General features: G+C 35.5%; 1 protein-coding gene and 2 long non-coding RNA genes across 8 annotated transcripts in view; 1 reads left to right on the forward strand and 2 right to left on the reverse strand.

The window, feature by feature from the left end:
• KCNH7 (potassium voltage-gated channel subfamily H member 7) overlaps window positions 1-24,290 on the forward strand; it is a 478,227-nt gene that overhangs the window by 12,315 nt on the left and 441,622 nt on the right. The gene's annotated exons all lie outside the window — the stretch shown is intronic.
• LOC128778632 (uncharacterized) lies at window positions 808-9,986 on the reverse strand. Its single transcript, XR_008424312.1, has 3 exons — window positions 9,780-9,986; window positions 3,427-3,555; window positions 808-1,094 (listed from the first exon to the last, which is right to left on the reverse strand). It is a non-coding gene; the product is annotated as an uncharacterized LOC128778632 (long non-coding RNA).
• Window positions 14,256-24,290, reverse strand: part of LOC109272070 (uncharacterized) — a 28,536-nt gene continuing 18,501 nt past the window's right edge. The window contains exons 2-3 of the long non-coding RNA XR_002082256.2: window positions 17,006-17,179; window positions 14,256-14,557 (exon numbers count right to left, since the gene is read on the reverse strand). This is a non-coding gene — a long non-coding RNA (uncharacterized LOC109272070). The remainder of the gene's footprint in view (window positions 14,558-17,005; window positions 17,180-24,290) is intronic.

Consider the following 24,290-nt stretch of genomic DNA (forward strand, 5'->3'; position numbering starts at 1 on the left):
AAATAAACATTAAAAATTTTTTTAATAGAAAATAAAAGGGCAATCATAAACTTTCTGGGGTGGGGAGTCTCTGGCTTATTTAAAATACCTCCAGTTTTCTTCATCCTGGTTCCAAATGTCAGTCTCAGTTTCTGCTACACACCCAATTATCTTGTGCTTCTGAGCTCCTTCCGCCCAGAGGCCACCACCCTCTCCTGTGCATGGTTTTCTCTAAATCCCTCAGGCAACCTTGTCCACATATTCTAACACTTTTTTCTTATCTCTGTTAGAACACTTATGAAATTATCTTGTAATAATTTGTTTCTATGTCTGTCTCTTTCACTCAGTGTTGAACTTGAAGAGATTTGTTAAGGCTCTTATGTAAAAAAGAGGCAATGGAGGGAGAGAAAAAAATAAATTTGAAAGAACCCGGGGATACACTGTTTGCCAATGAAAATGCTAGGTGGCACGTTTTATAGAAGTCTCCTTCATTCAACATTCTGTGCCAGTCATTTTGCTTGGTATGAGAATTGTAAAAATTGAAAACCCGCATTGTTTAATAATTAACTTAGTAACTTGGCTGCCATATGGTTTCTGCATCATGAAGCAATTTATTCTAATACTTGACCTGTTTCTCTTCCTGAAAAGACATAACTAATCACCCTTCTTCAGTTGGTCTAGAAGGAGAGGGGTAAAGGGTCAGGACAGTCTAGATCGATGTTTAATGCCTACGGAGCAGATTCTGATGGGGCATCTTCACATCAATGAAGGAAAGAATATGTCTACATGTTCTTACAATAATATATGCACATTTGAAGCAATCCCAGCCCTCCCTGAATTTCCTTAGTTGAATACTTATAATAAAATACTTGCAAATCCTTGCCATTATTCTGATGTCTTTTTCTGTAGTCTTTCTGTAAATACCAAGAACAGCCTCAGACTTACTTTGGCTTCCCAACACATTTCATTCTTTTCCCCAAACCCAGAGTCGTAAGTTGAGATCGCAAGGCCTGTTTGGTATCAGCAGACACTTCATCAGTCACATCCTGATACAGGATTTCACCACCTCAACAAGGACTTCATATCTCCACTCTCTCTTACAGTGATTTAACTCCCTTGTCAAAAAATTAGAAAATACAGAGAACAAATAGAAAAAAAAAAAACCTAATAATCTTGAACCTAAAGAATAAGTGTATTTTCTACACACACATATGTGCACGTGAGCGCACACGTGCACGCGTGCACACACACACATGCACACACACAGGATAGCACTGTGTATACCAAGCTGTAGCCTGTTTTCCTCACTGAGAAATTAATGAATATATAACATTTAACATATGGACAGTACATAAATTATTTTAATATTCACACAGTATTACACTAAAGGGAATAAAATATTACCAACGATACTTTATTATCAACTTTTCACAATTGTAAACACATACAAAGAGTCTGTCTCTCCTGCACACTTGTGCTATTTTTTTTCCTTAATGCTCATTCCTAGAGGTATACTTGTTGCGTAAAACAGCATGTGTATCTTAAAAATCTTTGGTACCTTGGGGCACCTGGATGGCTCAGTTGGTTGAGCGTCGGACTTCAGCTCAGGTCATAATCTCGTGGTTTGTGAGTTTGAGCCCCGTGTCGGGATTTGTGCTGATAACTTGGAGCCTGGAGCCTGCTTTGGATTCTGTCTCCTTCTCTCTCTGCCCCTCCCCTGCTCATTCTCTCCTTCCCTCTCTCTCTCAAAAATAAACATTAAAAAAAAAAAAAAAACCTTTTGTACCTCTTGTGCACACTTACCATGTAAAGCTGGGAGTTCTTTCAAAAAATTTTGACCCAATAAAAATAGAATCTTACTGTTCCATCACTGAATTTAACCTGCAATCCTTATTGAAAAACACATGTAGAAACCATTGAGGCCATTTATTTTCTTATTTAAAGAAACTAGTGCTCAGTATTGCCAAACCTGGGGAGCTATGGAAGTCTCCCAAGTAGCTGATTGTGCATACTGGACGCCTTACCCCACACCAGGGTCACTTTTCCAAAAACTGCTCTTCACATTCACATTTTCATTTCAGTAACTTGCTGACAGTTTTCCAAGCCTCAGATTCAGAAACTCGTAGTAATTATTGGCTACTTAGCAGGATTCTGTGAGCATATTCTCCTTTCTTTTTGGAATAAGTTGGATTTGAAGTTATTTTCAGTATTTTGTATTATCTCTCTAAACTATAATAAAAATCTTGTTTAGTGGAAAGAGTTTTTATTTGGTAGTTTGCATCTGAATATATACATACATACATATATATATATATATATATACACACACACACACATATATATACATATTTAAATATTTATAGTTTTGCTTAGATTCGAAGTGATAGACATGAAAGGTAGTAAAACTCGTAATAAACGTTCAGCTGAAATACCATGTAACAGATACAAAATGTACTTGTAAACTATAAATGACATCAAATGTTCAAAATACACAATAATATGTGGGAAATATGCAAGCGAAAGAAACTCCACATAGTATTAGACAAACCTGTAACTTTCTCCAATATAACACTACCGAAATGACTGCAGAGAAAGATCATTCTCTTCCTAGGCAGCCTTACTTAACCGAGACATGCAGAGCTCAGGTAATCTGATCTTTCTAGCTGTGACTCAATTCTCGGGTCTTCCCTCCAGGTGTTCTTTATAATGAATGTCACTTAACCAAGGCTCAGTAGGATTTATGGATTCCCAGATTGCTCCTCTCTGAATTTGCTCCCTGAATGAAGGACTACACAAAAATGCCACTAATGATGCACAACCTCAACTGTCCTGTTAGCTGGCTTCTATTGGGTTCTCACTCTAAAATGGCAGGACTTGTTTCTTTGCAGTTCATGTTTCTAGAGTGAGCAGAAGCAGTAGTGAGCCCTGCTGAAATTTCATACCCACCAACATTCATTATTTTAAGTGTATTCACAGCAATGTGAGTATAGTGTGACTTGCACAACATTTTGTTTTAATTATTCTCTCCTTCGAGGATGCCAATAACTTCAGCAATGAATTTCCTTCCAGAGAATACTTCATATAAAAAGTTCTGTTAGTACTTTTTGTTATTAATCTAATTTTTTTTGAAAATGTAATGGATACTGATTATGTTTTCTAAATCTTGACTGTAAGTTTCATAATGTCATTCTTGATTTGTCTTCAATCATAGAAAATAAAGATAAATATTTGGTTGAGCTACAGCTCAGCCTCAGAAAACTAATCTCAAGTGTAAAAGAATAGGCAAGCATATTTTCATAAATATTTCTCATACGGCATTTGATAAATTGCTAGTAACATTTAAAAACATTTCTTTTCCAGAAGAGAGGGCTTAGAGATTTTGGTTAGAATATCTGAGGTTATAGAATTTAAAAATTAAAATATAAAGAATGAAGATGAAACTTTTACCTCTTAACTACTTTAGCTGCATGTTGGTTTACCTGGAAGAGCCAAACAAAAGAAATTCCAGGCATGTCATTTTCATTCCAGCAGAAGTCCTATGTGCTAACTTATGTTAAAGAATCCAAGAAACATAGACTAAAAAAAAGAGAAATAAAAAATGTTTTAAGTAACGACATTATAATATAATCAGGCAGGACCTCCTTGCTACTAGTCCCTCTGTTCCAGAATTGAAATAAATCACCCCTTCCCCATCACTACAACTAATTTAAGCATAACTTAAGAGAAAATAAGATCCTGGGTTGGTGTTCTTTTTGTTGATTTTAGTCTATTTACATCCGTGCATAGTGGTATCTTGCAAGTGAGTTAAGACTGGGCTTGTTGAATTATCTGTGGCAACTTATATCTTATTTTATAATTGATCTGGATTAAATAATAAAGTGTGGTTTGAGCATTTTAAATAATATTAGCCATCATTTATTGAGCACATGCAATGTGCTAGTACTCTTCTAAAATCTCATTTTTTTTTCTAATCCTCATAACTTCCTATGAAGTAGGTGTTCCCATTTTACAGATTGGAAAGATGAAGCCAATAAACTTCCCAAAACGACTCAAGTAGCATATAACATAGCCGCACTTGAAGTACACGTTGTCTTCCTTCAGAGCCTATGGACTCAACTCCAGAACACCACTGAGCATGCCTCCTGTCCGTGTGTTGGCCCTGACACACACAGTGTACACATCTGTAGACTCACGTCCCTTCTTGACAGAAAAGTGTCAATCGTTTCTTGATTTCAGGCATGCAAATGTTTTAAATCTGGAAGCTTCGGATTTTCTTTTCTTAAATGCAGTTAGATGCCTGCCGCTGGTGTTTTAGAAACGACTTCACCCCTTTCCCCACCGCCTAATTCAGTGCCTTGCAAAAAGTAGCTACTCAATAAATAATCTCTTTAAATATATGAATTAATATAAACATGAGGCAAACTCTCTTAACCATTTGATCTGTCAGTTACTGCTTCAATAAAGTGGAAGTCATCTCTTGCTTGTTGGAAAAGGATGATACAGAGGGAGCATAGCATGGTAGCTAAGGTCATGGACTCTAGAGTCAGGGCACCTGGGTCTAAATATTGAACATATTTATTGTGCGATCTGCAAGTTACCTAACTACCATGTCCTCAGATGCATCATCAGTGAATGGGGACTATGGTAATACTAGAACCTATCTTCTAGGTTTTGCAAGGACTAAATGTTTTCTATATGTAAAAGCACTTAAAACAGCTCCCAGTACCTAGTAAGTGTAATGTAAGTGTTAACAAATAAAATAATATGAACAGGAAAAAAATGTGTGAAAAAGAATTGGGTTAAAAATGCATATTAAGTCGATGTGCTCACTGAGTGTTGTGCGCAAAAAGAAATTTAGAGCTGCATGTGTGACTGAATAAAAAATGTGAACCAAATTTTGATGTCAGTAGGTAAAGGAGGAAATCAGCAGTGTTTCGTAAACATTTTACATGTGAAATCCCAGAGATTTTTATCTTGGAGAATATGGCCTCAGTCAAATCCTGTATAATTTATTCTTAGACCTATAATTTATTCTTAGACCTATTTTGAAATGCTGAAACTCATTTTAGGTGTGGTTGCCCTGAAAATGTCAGCAGTCTGGGCAGCTTGGGCTCTGTGCACATCTGTCTTTCAGCTACATTGCAACCAATTCTAGTAATGGCATTCCAGAAACCTGTGTGTTTTGAGAGCAAAAGTTCAAGTCACAATGAGGTGTAAGTTCAGTCCACCCTTCCTCCCCCCTAGGATTTCGTGGAAAGTTAGAAATAATCTTATTTAGAACCAAGATGTGAAATTAATGGAAACCAATTGATTGGAAGAAAATATATGGATATAAATACCTAAATATAGCTAAGGTGACCATATAATCTATCATCCAAAGTAGGATTCTTTTTAAAGTAAAAGGGGAGGTTATTGATAATTATACCAAGAAAATAGGAAAAATCCAGAACTGTCCAGACAAACTGGACATATAAACACTCTAAATACAACCTATATCTGGCACTGTGTATCAGGTTTTCAAAATGTATACCATTCTATAGTACAGACTTTTCATGAACGTTTTGTAGGTTTTTGAAAGTAGTGAGTTTAAAAGTGTAGCTACTCATTCTTGTGATGCCTAAAATGCTTACCGTGTAGACAAAGACAGTATCTTGCAATCTGGAGAAATGAGTCAGAATTCCTCCAAAGCGTATATTGCACCTGCTGACCTCTTTGAAGTTAGACTACAAATGAATCTTTCTATAAATACCATGTTGAAGGTTCTTAGTAAAGGACTTAACATCAGCCACTTTATGAACCACAGTGAGTCATGAGAGCAGAATGGACTAAAAGCGAAGAGACTGAGCTCGTTGTTGAATGCCAACAGTCCTTTATAAAATACCTCTGACTCTCAGAAGTCCTAAAAAGGATCTTTATCTTGGAATCTGTTACAGCATGGGTGTGCACAGGGTGTGTGACCAACCATCTTTTTTCCAGCTTCTCTGTCAGGCCTTAGTCATTTGTGTTGGTCTATTTGTAATCCTGTGATAAAATTAGCTTTCCTTTGTGTCTACGATTTGTTGTCTAAAGGATATCTATTAAGTGGGAGGAACAACCCCAGAGAAGTTGGGACAGATAGCATTAAAGCAGAAAGTTATTAACATTCTAATAAAAAACAATTTAAAAATAATTAAATCATTCAGACTTGGCAGTACACACTACACTTATTGGTTCTCATGAGTTTGAGTGGAAATTGGTATTTCCAAATTTAAAGAGAAAGATGTAATTATCAAAAAATCAAAATTAAGGCGTAAGACATTGTTACACAGAGGAAAATTAAGCGAAAGTAATACTACTGGGATTCTCATATTGTTTGTATTTTTCCAGATACACAAACATGAAAGAAATCATCTTTGAATGGGAATATTGGGTTTGTAAACAAATTTAGCTTTTGCAGTGCTACAATCCAAAAAGGGAAGACAACCACAAAAAATAGCTATAAATAACAATAATGATAAAAAGCCCTTCTTTCCTCCCAGATTCTACTAACAGCCTTTTTAAAAAAATGCTGTTGGTTGTTGAGGTCATTGCCCGTGATGAAACATTACCAGAAGAGTGTGGGCAAAATAAATGGGGATATGGGGAATTACACCCTCCACACTGCTCTGTGTTCCTGTCCATCTGTGGAATCTCATTCGCTTTATATTTCCTAAATAAAAGTTCATGGAATAAAGAAACACCTAAATAAATAAATTGAAGAATTTATATGTGGTAATGGAAGTTGCATTTTGGTGGGTGATCATATTTTTGGCTGAAATGTCTCCCCCTCTTAATGAACTATGATGGAAAAAATACACACAGGCTCTCAAATCAGCACTACTTTCAATTTAGCCTTAATGAAAAGGTTGTCACAGGAAAAAGCAGCATCTAGTTTTGGTTTAGGAGCAATTTCTTCTTGTTCCTTAGCCTGCATTCTTTCTCAGCTCTTTGTTCCAAGGAAACAGTGTCCTGCGTCCAAACAAAGTGTAATGAGCTGAACATGGCAAAAGCTTTGGCAACTGGAAAGCAAGATGTGTTACTCTCTTTCAAATGGTACCCAGATCAACATTATCCTTTTAAAATTTTGAGGGGTGCCTGGGTGGCTCTGTTGGTTAAGCATCCGATTTCGGCTCAGGTTATGATCTCATGGCTTGTGGGCTCAAGCCCTGCGTAGGGCTCTGTGCAGGCAGCTTAGGGCCTGGAGCTGCTTTGGGTTCTGTGTCTGCCCCTCCCCGCTTCACGCTCTTTCTCTCTCTCAAAAATAAATAAACATGAAAAAAATAAAAAATAAATAAAATTATAGGTAAAGGTCCATATGTCTGATTCTGCTATGATCACTTTAATTAAAATTTTTGTTTTCAAAAATAATCAGCCCTACACAAGAGTTGCAAAAATATTACAGTGAACTCTCATATTACTGTAATATACAGATTCAGCTGTTTTTTTTATCTCTTTCTACATTTTCTGTATGACATATACACATTGCTCTTTTATGTCTGTTTACTTATTTTGCTGAGCCACTTGAAAATTGCTTGCACAGAGTCACCTGGGTGGCTCAGTCAGTTAAATGTCTGATTCTTGGTTTCGGCTCAGGTCATGATCTCATGGTTTGTGAGTTTGAGCCCCACATTGGGCTCTGTGCTGTCAATGTGGATCCTGCTTTGGATTCTCTCTGTTCCTATCTCTCTCTGCCCCTCTCGACTCGTGCTCTCTTTCAAAATAAAAAAATAAACTTAAAAAAAGAAAAGAAAATTACTTGCACAGATCATGAACCTTTCATCCTTAAATATTTCAATATTTTTTTCTACTAATAATGAGAAAATTCCTTTATGTAACTACAGCTTAATTATCAAATTATCAGGAAATTTTACATTGATACAATACTGTCATTTAGTATATCCTTCAAATTTTGACAATTGTCCCTGTATTGCTTTTTAGCTAATTTGTTTTTTTTTTTTTTGTTTTTTTTTTAATTTTTTTTTTTTCAACGTTTTTTATTTATTTTTGGGACAGAGAGAGACAGAGCATGAACAGGGGAGGGGCAGAGAGAGAGGGAGACACAGAATCGGAAACAGGCTCCAGGCTCCGAGCCATCAGCCCAGAGCCTGACGCGGGGCTCGAACTCACGGACCGCGAGATCGTGACCTGGCTGAAGTCGGACGCTTAACCGACTGCGCCACCCAGGCGCCCCTTAGCTAATTTGTTTTTAACAATTCAGGATTTAAACCAATATCATACATTGCAGTTTGTTGTCATGTCTCTTTAGTCCCCTTTAAATGGATGAGTGAGTGACTTCCTCAGCTTTTCTTGTCTTTTCTGTCATTGACATTCTTTAAGGATAAGGGCTTGCTGTTTTATAGAATGTTCAGTTTGAATTTGTTTGGCAAATCATCATAACTTAATTCAGATTGTGGCTTTTTGTCATGTATAAAATATAACTGATGGTGTGTCCTATTCAGAATATCACCAGAAGCACCTAATGTCAGTTTGTCCCATTATTGGTGATGTTACTTTCATCACTTGTCTTGCCATTTTTTTTTTTACATGGTTTGGCTCAACAGTTAGAAAGTGAAACTTAAAAATACTCTTAAAATCAGCACCAATATAATAAATGTAACAAAAACATGCAAAGCATCTACACTAAAATAATTATAAATATTATTAAGAGAACTTAAGGAGCAAATAATAAAGGAGATACTACATGTTCATGAATTGGAGGTCTCAATATTGTAAAGGTGTCTAGTCTTCCCAAATCAATGTATAATCTTAACCAAAATTATAGATTTTTTAATATAAAGTAACAAGTTGACTCAAAAATGTGTATAAAAATGCCAAGGATATCTAATAGCCAAAACAGTTACAGAAAAGAACAAAATTGGAGAACTCTAACTGCCTGATTTTAAGAATTACTATAAAGCTACAGTAATCATGATGGTAGAGTATTGGCATATAGTGTAGTAAAATAGATCAGTGGAACAGAATAGTCCATAAATAGATCCTCACATATATAGTTAATTGATTTTTGATAGAGGCACCAAAGTAATTCAATGGGGAGAAACACCAATCTGTCCAACAAATGAGCTAGATTAACTAGAAAAATATATAAGAAAAAGTAGATCTTGGTCCTTACATTGTATTTTGCACAAAAATTAATTTGATATGGTTTGTAGATCTAAACATAAAGGCTAAACCTATAAAGTTTCTAGAAATAAACAACCACAAAAAGGTTTGTAACTTCGAGTAGGCAAAGATTTCTAAGAAAGTATAAAAAAAGCATTATCCATTAGAAGAAAAATGATGAATTGGACATCATCAAAATTGAAAACTTATGTACTTCAATGAAAATTGACATAACCTGCGAGGAAAATATCATCAATTCATTTATTTGACAAAGGAATTATATTTTAAATAGATGTGTCTATATACTATATAACATATAACATACAACATATAATAAATATATGTTTATGTCTACAAATCAGTAATGAAAAGACAAACAGCCTAAATAAAAATTATGGGCAAAAGATTCATATGGATACCTCACAAAAGAAAAATACAGAATGGCCACTAAGCACATGAAAAGGGAAATGCAATTTAAAACCAAAGTAAGATGCTACTTAACACTCAGCAGCATATATCAAATTAAAAGACTGACAACATCGAATGTTGGTGAGAATGTGATGCAACTGAGACTCTCATACATTGCCAGTGGGATTACAAAATGGTATGAACACTTTGGAAAACTGTTTAGTGTTTCATTATAAAATTAAACATGCACCTACCTTATGATCCAGCAATTCCTCTTCTTGGTAGGTCTTCATCCAAGACAAATGAAGGTATATGTCCGCAAAGTGGTTTGTGTAAAATGTTTATAGTAGCTTCATTTATAATAGCTCAAAGCTGCCAACAACCCAAGTGTTCATCTACAGGCATTTGGTTAAATAAATTGTGGTATAACCATCGATGGTATACCAGTCAACAGTAAGGAATAGCAAGCTATTCATATGAAAGAGAAACATTATAAATGATTTTCATAAATATGTTGAGCAGAAAAGCCATAAATAAAAGACCAAAGACTGCATAATTCTATTTATATAAAGCTCAAAGTTAGGAAGAACAAGCTAATCTATGGTGATAGAAGTCAAAACTGTAGTTGCCTGTGGGGTAGGGGGAGTAGGAATGGCCTGGAGGGGAGCACATAGAAACTTTTGGAAGTGATGGACACATTTTAGATCTTGATTGGTGTGTTGATTATATGAATCTTTATATTAGTCCATACTTAACAGATTGTGCATTTAAATTTCCATTTCACTGTATATACATTTTCCGTGAATATAATAAAGTCACTATATACATTCAGAGTCACATAGTTTTTTTCTATAACCATACAACCATTACACAGACTTTAGTATGACTTAAATAAATGCATCAAAGGAAACACATTCTTCAAATCCAGGGCACTTACTTTCATGTATAGGAGAATTTACATTATATGTAGTAGTCTATATATTGGATTTTCATCATAGCAGTAAAAATCACAACCGATAACTCATTTCCTGTCTTCTTTTTCAAAGATGAAAGACATTAGAAGTATCTTGAAATACCAACTAGGATTTATTTTCAGTATTTGGAAATAAGAGTTTCACATTTGATTAGCTACTAGTTGTGTTTATTTTCCCCAGTGGCCTCTCAGATTTTAGTAATGCCTCAAAGGCACTAAATCTATTGCTTTACTATGTGGTGGCCTATTTTCTATCGAATTTCACCCTTGGTAACAGTGGTAATTCATAATTTGAAATCCTTATGTCATCCTCTTAAAACTATATCTAAAACAATTGTATTTATTTCTTTCCTGCATTAGTAAATGGTATTTCGCTTTTGTTTAAGGACGTTATTTTTATTTTTAAGTAACAAACTGATCTTCAATAATCTCTGAGTCCTTCAGGGTAGGGTACTCTCTATTGATTTCTGCTTATAGTTTTCAAGATTCTATTATGGGTAAGGCAGGAATGGCAGTTTTAATGAGAGTCCTTTTTTGTTTTTGTTGTTGTTGTTAAATGTAGATCCAAAGAGTTCTACTAAAAGAAGACAAATGTCAGTAAAGAGGAAAATGCAATGGTAGAAAAGGTTTCTTTAGTAAGGCAGATTTCTAACTAGAATGTTTTGATCTAGAGAATATAAGTGATAGGAAATCGTGTAATCCAAAAGATACATACATGCTACTCATGTGGTCACATACATGTCTTCTTCACCAAAATACTGAAAACTAAAATGGCCCAGCTTTATTTGAAGAATGAAAGAAAGCATGTTTAAATGTATAGCTATACTGAGATTAATATAGCTGCCCCCAAGGTATAGTGTTGATTAAATCGACAAGTATGTCTTTATGGAGCACCTGGGTGGTTCAGTTGGTTAAGTGTCCATCTTTGGCTCAGGTCATGATCTCACAGTTCGTGCATTAGGCTCTGCCCTGACAGCTCAGAGCCTGGAGCGTGCTTCAGATTCTGTGTTTCCCTCTCTCTCTGCCCCTCCCCAGCTTGTGCGCACGCTCAATTTTTTCTCTCTCTCTTTCTCTCTCTCTCTCAAAAAAATAAACTAACATTTTTAAAGAAAGAAAAGTTTATTTGTGATTGCTAGAGCTGAGACAGACGTGTTTGAGATGTAGATTTAATATTTTATTGACTCATTTGAGACTGACACAAAGGGAAGCCAGTTTTCCTTAGTGGCCATCCTTTGGTGCCCCTTTGCTTTTCAGTATGCATAATTAATCAGGGCATTCTGACCCAATTGTTGTGTTCCTTACTTTCTTTTATTCCTCTTTATGTTTAATAGAGTAAGATCAGTTCAAAACCATACCTAAAACCTAGTGCATACACGATTGCATTACTTCACAAGATTTTCCTAATGATGGAGTGTTTGCTCACATTTATCATAATGAGAGTTGAACTATATCCTAATTATTTTGTCATGTGATAGATCACTAAAGATTATGATTGCATATTTATATCTTTGGAAAAAATGTCATGTGTCTCATTTATTTATTGATTGATTTTTAGAGAGAGAGCACACACAAGCTTTGGGGGAGGGAGGAGGCAGTGGGGGAGAGAGAGACAGAGAGAGAATCTTAAGCAGGTTCCATGTTCAGCACAGAGCACAACTCAGGGCTTGATCCCAGGACTCTAGAACCAAGACCTGAGCAGAAACCTAGAGTCAGATGTTCAAACAACTGAGCCATCCAGGTGCCTCTCATGTGTCTCTTTGTTTTTTGTGTTTTGTGTTTGTTTTTTTTTTCTTTTGGGGAGAGACAGAGACAGAGCAGGGGAGGGGCAGAGAGAGTCAAGCAGGCTCCGCTCCCAGTGCAGAGCCCGACACACGGCTTGATCTCCCGATCCTGAGATCATGACCTGAGCCATAATCAAGAGTCAGATACTTAACCAACTGAGCTACCCAGGCACCCCTCTCATTTTTTATTACTATCATTCTGATTACTTTTTTTTTTTAATTTTTTTAATGTTTATTTATTTTTGAGACAGAGAAAGACAGAGCATGAATGGGGGAGGGTCAGAGAGAGAGGGAGACACAGAATGTGAAACAGGCTCCAGGCTCTGAGCTGTCAGCACAGAGCCCAACGCGGGGCTCGAACTCATGGACCATGAGATCATGACCTGAGCCGAAGTCGGACGCTTAACTGACTGAGCCACCCAGGCGCCCCCTGATTACTTTTATTGGTTTGCAATCTTAAAACTTCACTGCTTTAAACAGAGGATTCACTGGTAATTCTGTTCCTTTCATTCTAAACTGAACCAGCATGTTTAGAATAAGAGGATAAGGTATATTCTCTCCTTTAATTGTAGTAAACATTAGATTAGGATCTCTGGTCTTTAAATTTGAAATGTTTGGAGAGATTACTTCCTGTAAAAAATATAATTTTCAGAGTATAAAAGACAAAGTTCGTATTTGTTTCTTTTGCTGGAAGAGGCAAAAAACAGAAGTAGAGATGGAGAATGGGGGAAAATTTGTAGGAAAACAAGCTGTGAAGTACAAAGAAAACCCATACATGGGCCTGATGTGGAAAGTGAGGAGGGTAGGAAAACTGCTTCAAGTCAATGAGGGAATAATAGAAAGGAGAATGTGTAAAAAAAGAGAGAGAGAGAGAGAGAGAGAGAGAGAGAGAGAGAAAAAGACTCCTGCTTCATCCCCTCAAAGAAAACATGCCAATGAAATCTCTGACAAGCACAAGTTCAAGAGGGTTATCTGAGACTAGACATGGTGATCCTAGAAGGATGAATTCTTCAGTGTGAAGAATATTTATTCCTTAGATGTGTTTGCTGTTCTAGTTGGAGCTAAGGCAAGAGTGATGAATAATGGATAACAGGACACCCTAATTGTCTCTGTAACAAAGGCGGCAATACTCGAATTCATTATACCTTATTGTGTGAGACCATATATTGACAGATACACAGATAAAAGAACTTACCCTCTATAGATAACAGGTCTTTGTTCCAAACAACAGATTTACTTTTTCAAAAGTAGAAGCTAATAGGGGCTGATTTTGCCTTCCACACCTCATCTCTTTGGTGAAGTAACTACATTAAGCCTCATGGAAAATAAGATAATGATGATAATGGCATCTCCCCCCTGTTTCAAAATCTATTTAAAACAATAGTATCTAAAGATGAACTGCTGCAGAATCACAAAATTTTAAGATGGTGAGGAACTCAGATCCCGCATTATACTTTCTAGGAAGTGGACAAATGGTTCCTGGCCCAGAGTAGCAGTTCCCCAAATGGAAACTGACTAACCAGCTTCCTTCCTGCCTGCGTCTTTTCCTCCCCTTTTCCCTCCCTTCCTCTCCGCTTCCCTTCCTTCTTCCGAAAACCTTTATTTTGCAGAGGAGGCAAGGCCAAGCAACTTGTCCAAGCTCACCTGAAATCAAGATCAGGGCCCTTATCTTCTAATTTCTAAAATAGGGCTGATTCCCCATTGTCTTCTTGCTCATGCACTCAAACAAATCATACTCTTACAAGTATCAATAGAGTCAGTTTTTGCTTCCTTGAAGACGAGGAACACTTGGCCTGAATTTCAAATTGGCATTTCTTACTGAGTTTGAACAATCACGTAGCTTTGTATTTCCTTGCCGAGCATTTCATTTGCTCTTTTGGTGCTTTTTAAACAACCTTTCATAACACTTTTCTTTTTTCCAATACAATACATGAAGTGTATGAATCTATAAATTGATTTAAGCCCTTGAGAAGGAATGGTGCTACTTGTACTGTATATTAAAATGGTAAGGCATCACTATTTGCCATAAAATGACACTGTAGTAGTGTCAGTAAGAAAGGAACTCACATCTCACAGAGCATTGACAGGGACATTGGAAATGAAACACTATTAATCCATTTAAGTTGGTGAGTCTGACTTATTTTGCTTTATGAATCCTTGCAGGTAGTTTTGGGTAATGAGCTGTTGCAGATAGTTTTAGAGAATGTTTGTATTTGTGTCTCTGTGAAATGTTAACATCATTCAGGCTTAGCTGTGCCACGAAGACAATTCATGTTCACTGTGGAGAAAAAAAATTAACTGAGGACGGTACATTCTAGTTACAGCTAGACTTTTGGAGTCTGTGTGTTTTTCTGACTACAGTTTCAGAAATTGAGTACAATCTTTAGAGATTACGCTTTATCCGAAGCACCACCGTGGTGCAAACTATTATCATTCTGTGCCCTTTTGGCTCCCAGTTGTGCCTAAGAGGACACTGGTGGTAGGACAATTAAAGAAACCACAGTTAATGATATTTTCTTCCTGCAGGATCTGCCCTGCTGATTGCACTCTTAATTCGCCCAATTGTGGAAAATAATGAAACATTTATTTTTTTTTTAAACTCCATCTCTTGGGTGGGTAACTGGTCAGTGTTTTGAAGACACACTATTCCATTTGCTACTAGCTTCATTTGATAGATTATGTCTTAGTTACTTTAACTTTTTAATTGTGTATATGTTCTGTTGAAGTATTTCTGCCTCACTGAAAAAGTAATGGTATCAAGAGTCATGTTACCTATTTTATCTGAAGGTTTAGGTGTCTGCAGCTTGTTTTTTTCTAAATCATTTTTCCCTTTAATTCCTAAATGATAGTTAGGGGAGGAAGTTTTCATAATATAATATTTCAATAATCTAGTTTCTTTCTCATTAAGTATTACATTATAGCACAAGGTGTTTGAGAAATCTAAACATAGAAGGGTTCATTACTGAAGTAGCTTCCAATACAAATCTTATTACTCATTTTGATTAGAAACTAATTAAAACTCAGTATAGCTGCCACTGAAATGCATGTATAGTACTTTAAAAGATAAAGGATTCTAAGGTTGGGAATCATAACAGTGCTCTGGCTAGGTTTTTTTGTTTTTGGTTGTTTTGTTTTGCTTTGTTTTACTTATATCAGAAGAGAGAAGAAATATTAATCAATCTGTAAGACATGGACTTAGATCAAACAGACCACTAGCTAGAAAAGACTACTTCCCATAAAAGTAGGGAGCCAACCAAGCATATGCTGGAGCAGGATCCTGGCGGTCTCTCGTGTGCCAGGAATAATCCCCTAGTAACTGGATCATGTAGTAGTCTATGGGATCTGGTGCAGCCAAGGTAGGGCGGGCACAATACAGAAAGTCATGATTAGTGGCTGTTTACCAAAGTATGCTGAGATGTTTTGGAATTTTATTAACAGGGATGGCTATACTGGGTGTAATTACCAAATTGAAAGTCATTCACACACACACACACACACACACACACACACACACACACATATATGTTATATAGACACACACATAAGTGTGTGTATATCTGTGTGTGTATATATATATATATATATATATATAACACATATATATATGTTATATATATGTGTTATATACACATGTGTTATATATATGTGTGGATATACGTGTGTTACATAGACACACACATATATATATGTATATATATATCATATACAAATACCACATTGTGCACCATTATTTTATACTATTTATTACACATGGATTTTTTTATCAGTATGAACAGTGTATATATAAGTAGGGCTCATAAGGTTTAAGTCAGAATGAGGGGAAACTGCTATTTATTACCTAAGTTTAACATTATTTCCTAATAGTCATTAGAATTCTGGTTTTATACCAGAATTTTCAAAATTTCTTGAAATTCAGGCGACTAGTGGCTGCATAGTGTTTAGCGATTTTCTTTCTTGAATGCAGGCCTCCATTAGTAAAGATTGGTGTGGTAAATTTGTCTACTCCTATAGAAAATGTATTAGAATAGTTATGTGGGTGAGGGGAGTTACTTATTAACAGGAAATGTAAAAAGACTATATCACCCATACCTGAAATAATAGGTTTTTGTACTTTTTTTATCAAAAATTTATTGATGGTATGATTCACAATTTTTTTCTTTACCGTAGCTGGATTTTTGCCGCCCATATGAATTTGTCTCCATATCAGCTATTCAGTCAAAAAAAAGCCTAGGAATTTTTGTGAACCGTATTAGCATGTCTGCTTAGAGATTTCTTGGTTAATGGAGTTTAGAAGTTATTAGAGCAGTCTTGAAAGAGATAGACAATATTACTGATAAGACCATTCACTACAACTCAGATTTCTCCCAAAGTTCTAAGTAATGCTAGGACATGGTTTATTAAATACTCTGTCATATTTGGTATATAAAATGTAAAAGAGAACACCAATATGAAAATCAAATTTTTATAATGACAGACTTAAGAGAAATATGGATGAATTGTTAAATTTGTAAAGCTGTGTGAGCAGTGATTCATTGTGGATAGGAAATAATTAAGTCTTCTAGTGCCCTTATGGCTTTTCCCAGCAACAATTGGGAGAGAGTGAATGATGGACATGAAGTGCTGATCTAAAGGTTTTCAGATTTTCACCCCAAGTTTTAATGAGCCTCACTAATCACTCCTGATGGCAGCCTGATATTTTACAACCCCTCTAATAAAATTTTCTTACCTACTGTTCAGAGGTACTATTGTGTATACAGAAAGAGAGGGATGCAGCTGGTGAGGAAGACTTCTGGCAGAGCAGAAGAGTGCAAATTTGGCTTTAATTTTTAAGTGTGATCATCTTAGCTTTCTTTGAATTGAAGGTTAGCGTGTACCAGTTATCCCTGGCCCTGTTTGGATTCTGGGAAAAAAACAATCTAATGTTAACTATACAGTTTGCCGTATTTTCTGACTTATCTCCTCACCTTCAGTATTTCCAATCCCTCTCTCCATAGTCTTTGTCCTCTCTGACTTCGAACATGCAAAGATATTGCCTAAGTTTCAGAGGGAGTGTCGAGAAGGTAGCTGTTATTTTCCCATTAGTTATTCTCTGTTTTTGGTCTCTTTTTTTCCACATGAGAGTTCTAGATTCTTTTTTCTGCCTACCCTCTTTCTGCATTTCCTTACCACTCTCTCCAACTTTGAGTTCCAGAAATCTTTGAATCCCAGACATTCTAGTGAAACTGCATTCTCAAAGGTCATTAAGGATATTTTCACTGCAAGGTCAGCCTGCCCTTCTTCAGAATATATGCCAGGAAACTCTCCTTTCTCATCTTTCTTGATATTGTAGTTTTCTTCCTCTCTGATTGTCGTATTCTCATCTTCTACTGTCTTTGGATCTTAATTATTTATTGTTATTGTTGACTTTTCATCTGTACTTTGACCTCTGCATTCTTACCTGTAGAACTATTATTTTACTGTAGTTAGATACCATTTCCTAAGGCCTAATGCTCATTTTAACCTCACTCTAATTATCCTATATTTCACTGCCAGTCTGATCTCAACTTGTGTCACTTTAAAGAAAATATCTGAGGACCTCCCATTTCTTTCTGCTTCCCATAAAGTCTCTGTTGATATGGTAACTTTCAAGGGTCTCTTATAAATGAACTCCATTCTGCAACCTGATGTTTTTCAAACTTTTTAAACCATGACCAGAAAAGAAATATATTTTATATTGTAACCTGGCATGTGCGCGCACACACAGACACACACACACACACACACACACACACTGTGCTATCCACTCACATATTTGAAAGAAGTTTCCTGAAACCATATGTACACATACTATGTACAATTTACTTTCATTTTCCTGTTGTGTTTCCTTTAAAATAATGAAGTTATTATTTTAACTTGACTTCCTGTCATGATCACTTGACTTCCTGTCATGATCCCACAGTTTGAAATGGTCTAGCTTCTCTAATCTTTCACCTTTTCACACTCTGCCCCCTCTACTCTCTCCAGAACAGTCTATCCCTGCCCTACAAGCACAAGCACTCAGGTTTCTGAGTTTTCATTCATGTTTTTCCAGCCCAAGTATTTTCTAATTATGAAGACATTTCTGCCACCTTGAGCTCTTGAAAATCCCCAGTTCCTCTAAAGGACAGCATTTCTAAACTGTCTTACACAAGATGACCCATAATCCTCTGCTGATTTTATAATGGTTTTATAATAGTAAATTTTCTCCTTATCTAGCCTGTATACTCATTACAAATAACACTATGTCCCCAATAACACTGATTTTAAGTGGTCAAAACAAAGCTCCTAAGTTATTTTTTTTAATTTATAAAACAATAAGTTTGCAAGTAACCTATTTTTCAAACTGCTGGATCTATATGATGACATGAACTTGGTTTCTGAGGGCTAGGTACAAATCTTAGCTCTACTACTTATAAGGTATGTGATCTTGGGCAAAATCCTTAATATCTCTTTCTTAATTGTAAAGCAGGAGGAACACTAGAACCTGCCTCAGAAAATTGTGAAAAGGATGAAATGAGAATACTTGCAAGAGTTCTTGGCGTATACCACTCACCCACTGAATATTTGTGGTTAAATACACTGTCCTGGCACATAACCATTTTATCAGTTTTCTTGCTTGTTTTTTTTTTTTCTATTTGTATATAATATTTTCAAGTGCAATCTTGTCTGTGGTCTTCCTTGTTGCACTTTTCTGATTATGCTGATTACCTACCAGACACAGTTTTCTAAATTTTATACTTCTTCAGACAAAGTCTGCCAAACAATAAATGGGAGATTGTGCATGCCTTCAAATTCTTATCACCCCTTGTAGTAATCAATACATGACTCTCTGATGTTCTAGAGAACAAAGAGATAAAACCAGCTTCTATATTATATTTTCTTTTAGAAGAGTCTCATTGTAAGATTTGTTCCACCAACTCTGAAGATTCATTATACCAAATTAAATTGCTTTTAAATGTCTTATTTAAAAATTTAAAAAGCTTCTGAAATGAAAAAAGAAATATTTTGAGCTAATTCTTCATTTTGGAAGGGCGGGTGTTGGCTTGGCCTTTAGCATAACTAGTTATTTGACAAATTATGAGATGCTATTTTTTTAATTTGTGAAAGGAAGGTTTTGTATTTTAAGATAAACTAGGACACTAAGTTTTAGAGGCACATATTGCATCAGATTTTAGAACTAAATTTAAATTCATTTTCAACTTTCTGTGCTATGATATATGCAGATTAAAAGAAAAGTGACACACATAAAATCATGTCTGTTAAGTGTTTTAAATTTAAAAAGTAGTTTTTTACTCACCAATCTCCCAAGAGTGGAACTTACTGGCATAAATTATCTAGCATCAGTTAGATGGCATTAGGTAACAGAGACTGATAGCAGATATAAAGGGTAAAGATGGTGAGCCGAGCAACCATGAGTCTTGATAGGACTTTCCTGTCAATGTTAGTTTACCTCTATCTCAAACAAAATTCAGTGTACAACATTTCTCTTTCCCCATTCATTTGGTTTTTATTATGTGTGGTAAACACGTGACCTCTGATATGATGACAAATTTCTGACAGACTTTCTGTTGGCACCCACTTCATGTCTTGATTTTCTTACCCACACTTCTCCCATTTCAGAGATGTGTTCCCAGCATAATAAACTTATTTTGTATCAGCAGGCTGTTAAAAGCATAACCTCTGTTGGGTTCAGTGTATCCATCTATACATCATAGTATAGATGTATTATAGATGTTATTAAATTACAGATGTATATTATATTAAGAAGAGGTGAGAATGCATCACTTACAAAAGAATTTTGAAATCTGTGCATCTCTGTTGGTCAGAAGATTATACAAATTTTTATGGAATCAAATAAATTGTTATCCTAGCTCCATACTGCCTCTGCCCCTCTCAGTTAATATGGAAAATTTGAAAATAATCTTTTACTTATATATTTACTACCCTAAGGATGTCTAAAAATGTTTACATCAAGCGGAAGACTTAGACCTGGATCATCTTATGTATCCTTAAAAAAAGAAAAAAAAAACTTTTATAAAGCTTTACTTCTTACAAGATCCACTAATCTTATTATGTTCCCCAAAATATTTCCAGCAAAACATGCTTCTGATATACAAGTGTGATATTTGTTTCTTAGTAAAAAATCAGCTTGAACTATCTTCTTAATAATTACCATAAGTACTGAGTAATGCTTTACCTTCAATGAGGTTAAGTTGCATTTCAATAAAGTTTTGACTTTATTCTAGAAAGAGGCAGAACAAAAATTTCAAAAATGTCATTTTAGTATCTCTCAGTGTTGTAAGTTAAAGGAAAAGAATCTTCGGAAAGATCTAGTTCTTAATAAATTCATATCACAAGAAACAAGAAGCTAAAGAATGTCAAAGGATCTGAGTTAAGCTGATATTTTTTTTTTAACTTTTTATTCAGATTGCCTCAAGAAAGAGTGCAGTTGCCAGATGTTTTGTTTTGTTTTGTTTCTTTGAACTTTCTCTCTTTTATAACATTAGACTTAATAATGATTTAGTTTTATATTGTTATGTAGTGAATGATAATAATCATCTTTAAGTTAAACTAATTGTCAGTTGATGGATCTCAAAAATGATCCTGTCTAAATCTTCACTCAGATTTGTCTGGAAAATTCCACTGTTAATGGATTAGAAAAATCTATGAGGCGATTCCACTGATATGTACAAGACAGCCCTCATCCTCCAAGTACTGAGACTTGCAGAGCAAACACTGGACTACCCAAGTTAGGACTAGCATGATGGCTTATCTCAGGAAATATTCAACCACCAGTCTCCTTTACTTCACCACCTGGAACATTTCTACCTGTTATCTTCTATTTTACAGCTGCTTGTCCTTACAGATGGAAAACTAATTCCCAAATTACTTTACAAAAAATGCAGTTCAGATTCTTTATTTTGTATGTATGCGCAGACGTGTGTGTACGTATGCATGTGTATACATTCACACATAATATGCACATGAATACATTTACATATGTGTGCATGCATGTGTGTGTATGGCACATTGCAAGATTGAAGTAAACTAAAGAAATAGATTATAAGATATTGGGCCTCATTTTCAAAATTTTTAAAATTTGCCTTCTGTTATTTTAATTCTTCTTGGCCTGCTCTTCACCTGGGAATTGGAAGTTTCTAAATTAAAAAAAAAAAAAAACAAAACAAAACAACTAATTTTTTAAAAATAATAAAAATTTAGTTTGAGAAAGGTCCAAACTGGCTATATAATGTAGAGAAAAAAGTAAGAGTTTTTCTTATGTCTCTTTAAAACCCAGCCCTACTTCTCAGAGATTAACTGAATTCTTTCTGAATCAATCAACTCTTTCTGAATTCCTTCCATACTAAAGGCTTTATGGGGTAAAAACTATCACCACACATCCAAAGTCTAACACAATGTTTCACACATATTAGGCCTTCACTAATTATATGCTGGGAAAAAGAGAGTGGGTGTCAAAGAAGAACTTAAAAAATGGAGAAATATTCCATGTTCATGGATAGAAAGACTCAATCGATATTGTCAAGATGTCAGTTCTGCCAAACTTGATCTGTATATTTAATGTAATCTCAAAGTCCAAGTGAGTTATTTGTGGATATAACAAACTGATCTAAAGTTTATGTGGAGACGGGATGCCTGGGTGGCTCAGCCAGTTAAGCATCTGACTCTTGATTTTGGCTCAAGTCATGATCTCACAGTTTGTGAGTTTGAGCCCTGCATCAGGCTCTGTGCTGAAAGTGTGCAGCCTGCTTGGGATTCTCTCTCTCTCTGTCCCTCCCCCATGCATTCTCTCTGTCCCTCCCCATGCACTCTCTCTCTCTCCCTCCCTCCCTACTTCCCTCCCTCTCTCTCTTTCTCTCTTTCAAAATAAATAAACTTAAAACAATTAAAAAAATAAAATTTATATGGAGAGTAAAGGAGGAACTGTAAAACTCCTTGAAGATATTATAGGAGAAATTTAGATGATTTTAGGGTTGGCATTGACTTTTCATACACAACACCAAAATCACAATCCAGTAAAAATATATTGATAAGCTATACTTCATTAAAATTAAAAATTTCTGCTCTGCAAAAGAAACATTCAAGAGAATGAAAATACAGGTCACAGACTGGGAAAAAATATTAGCAAAAAACATATCTGTTAAGGAATGGATTTCCAACACATGCAGAGAGCTCTTAAAACTCAACAGTAAGGACGTAAACAACTCAGTTAAAAAATAGGCCAAAATAATTAACAGATACCTTGACAAAGAAGACATACAGATGGCAAATGAGGGAAATTCAAATTAAAACAACAGTTAGATATCACTATAGACCTATTAGAATGGCCAAATTCTGGAACACTGACAACACTTAGTGACAACACTAAGTGATGGTGAGGACGTGGAACAAGGACTTTCATTCATATGCTGATAGGAAGGCAAAATGGTTCAACCACTTTGGAAGCCAGTTTGGCAGTTTCTTACAAAATTAAATACACTCTTACATATGATCCAGCAATAGTACTCCTTGGCATTTGCCCAAAGAAGCTGAAAACTTATGTCCACCGCTTTATTCTCAATCTCTCTCTCTCTCTCTCTCTCTCTCTCTCTCTCTCTCTCCTTTCTCTCTCTCTCTCTTTCTCTGAAAATAAACTTAAAAAAATAAAAAAATAAAGTTTATATGGAGAGTAAATAAAAAAACATAATAACTAACAATATTGAAGAACAGAGTTGGAGGACTGACACTATCCATCTTCATGACTTGCTATAAAGCTACAATGATCAAGGCACTGTAGTATGGGCAATGAATGGACACTTAGATCAATGGAAAAGAACAGAAAACTCAGAAATAGTCATACACACACACACACACACACACACACACATTGTTTTTGACAATGGAGCAAATACAATTCAAAAGAGAAAAGATAGTCTTTTCAACAAATGGTATTGGACCAACTGGACATCCACATCTAAAAAATAAAAATAAAAAATAATCTAGACACAGATCTTACACCCTTCACAAAAACTATCTGAAATTGAATCTCAGCCTAAATGTGACCTGCAGCTTTATTCATAATTACCAAAAATTGGAAGCAAACCAGATGTCTTTCAGTAGGTAAATGGACAAATAAATTGTGTTCATCAAAACAGTGGAATATTATTCAGTGTTAAAAAGAAATGAGCTATCCAGCCATGAGAAGAAACAATCGTAAGTGCATGTGACTAAGTGAAAGAAACCAATCTGAGAAGGCTGCATACTTGTATGATTCGACTATATGACATTCTGGAAAAGGCAAAACTATACATACAGGCAATAAAATGATCAATGGTTGCTGGTGGTTGAGGTGGGGGGGGGGGGGAAGAAGGATGAATGAGCAGGGCACTGGAGATTTTTAGCACAGTGAAAATACTGTGTGATACAATAATAATGGATACATGACTTTATACATTTGTCCAAACCCATAAAGTGTACAACACTAAGAGTGAAACCTAATATAAACTATGGACTCTAGGTTATAAAGGTGCATCAGTTTTGTTTTATGATCAAATGTACCACTTTGGTGGGAAATGTTGATAACTGGGAGGGAGACTATGCATGTGTGGGGGCAGGGGATATAGGGGAAATCTTTATATCTGCTGTCCATTTTGCTATGAACCTAAAATTGCTTTAAAAAATAAAGTCTAGGGTACTTGGTTGGTTAAGTCCGTTGGGCGCTGGACTCTTGGTTTTGGCTCAGGTCATGATCTCGTGGTTCGTGCATTCGAGTCCTGCGTCAGGCTTCATGGAGGCTGCTTGCTATTCTCTCTCTCCCTCTCTGCCCCTCCCCCACTCATGCTTTCTGTCTGTCTGTCTCTCTCTCTCAAAATAACTTTAAAAAATTATTTTTTTTTAAAAAAGTAAAGTTTATAGAAAGGAAGGTAGGAAGGAAGGATGGAAGGAAGGAGAAAGAGAGGGGAAATAATGTATGAATGAATGCAAAAAAATATAAT

The sequence above is a fragment of the Panthera pardus genome, unplaced genomic scaffold, assembly GCF_024362965.1.
Source record: "Panthera pardus isolate Hobbes unplaced genomic scaffold, ASM2436296v1 HiC_scaffold_10, whole genome shotgun sequence".
Taxonomy (NCBI): Eukaryota; Metazoa; Chordata; class Mammalia; order Carnivora; family Felidae; genus Panthera; species Panthera pardus.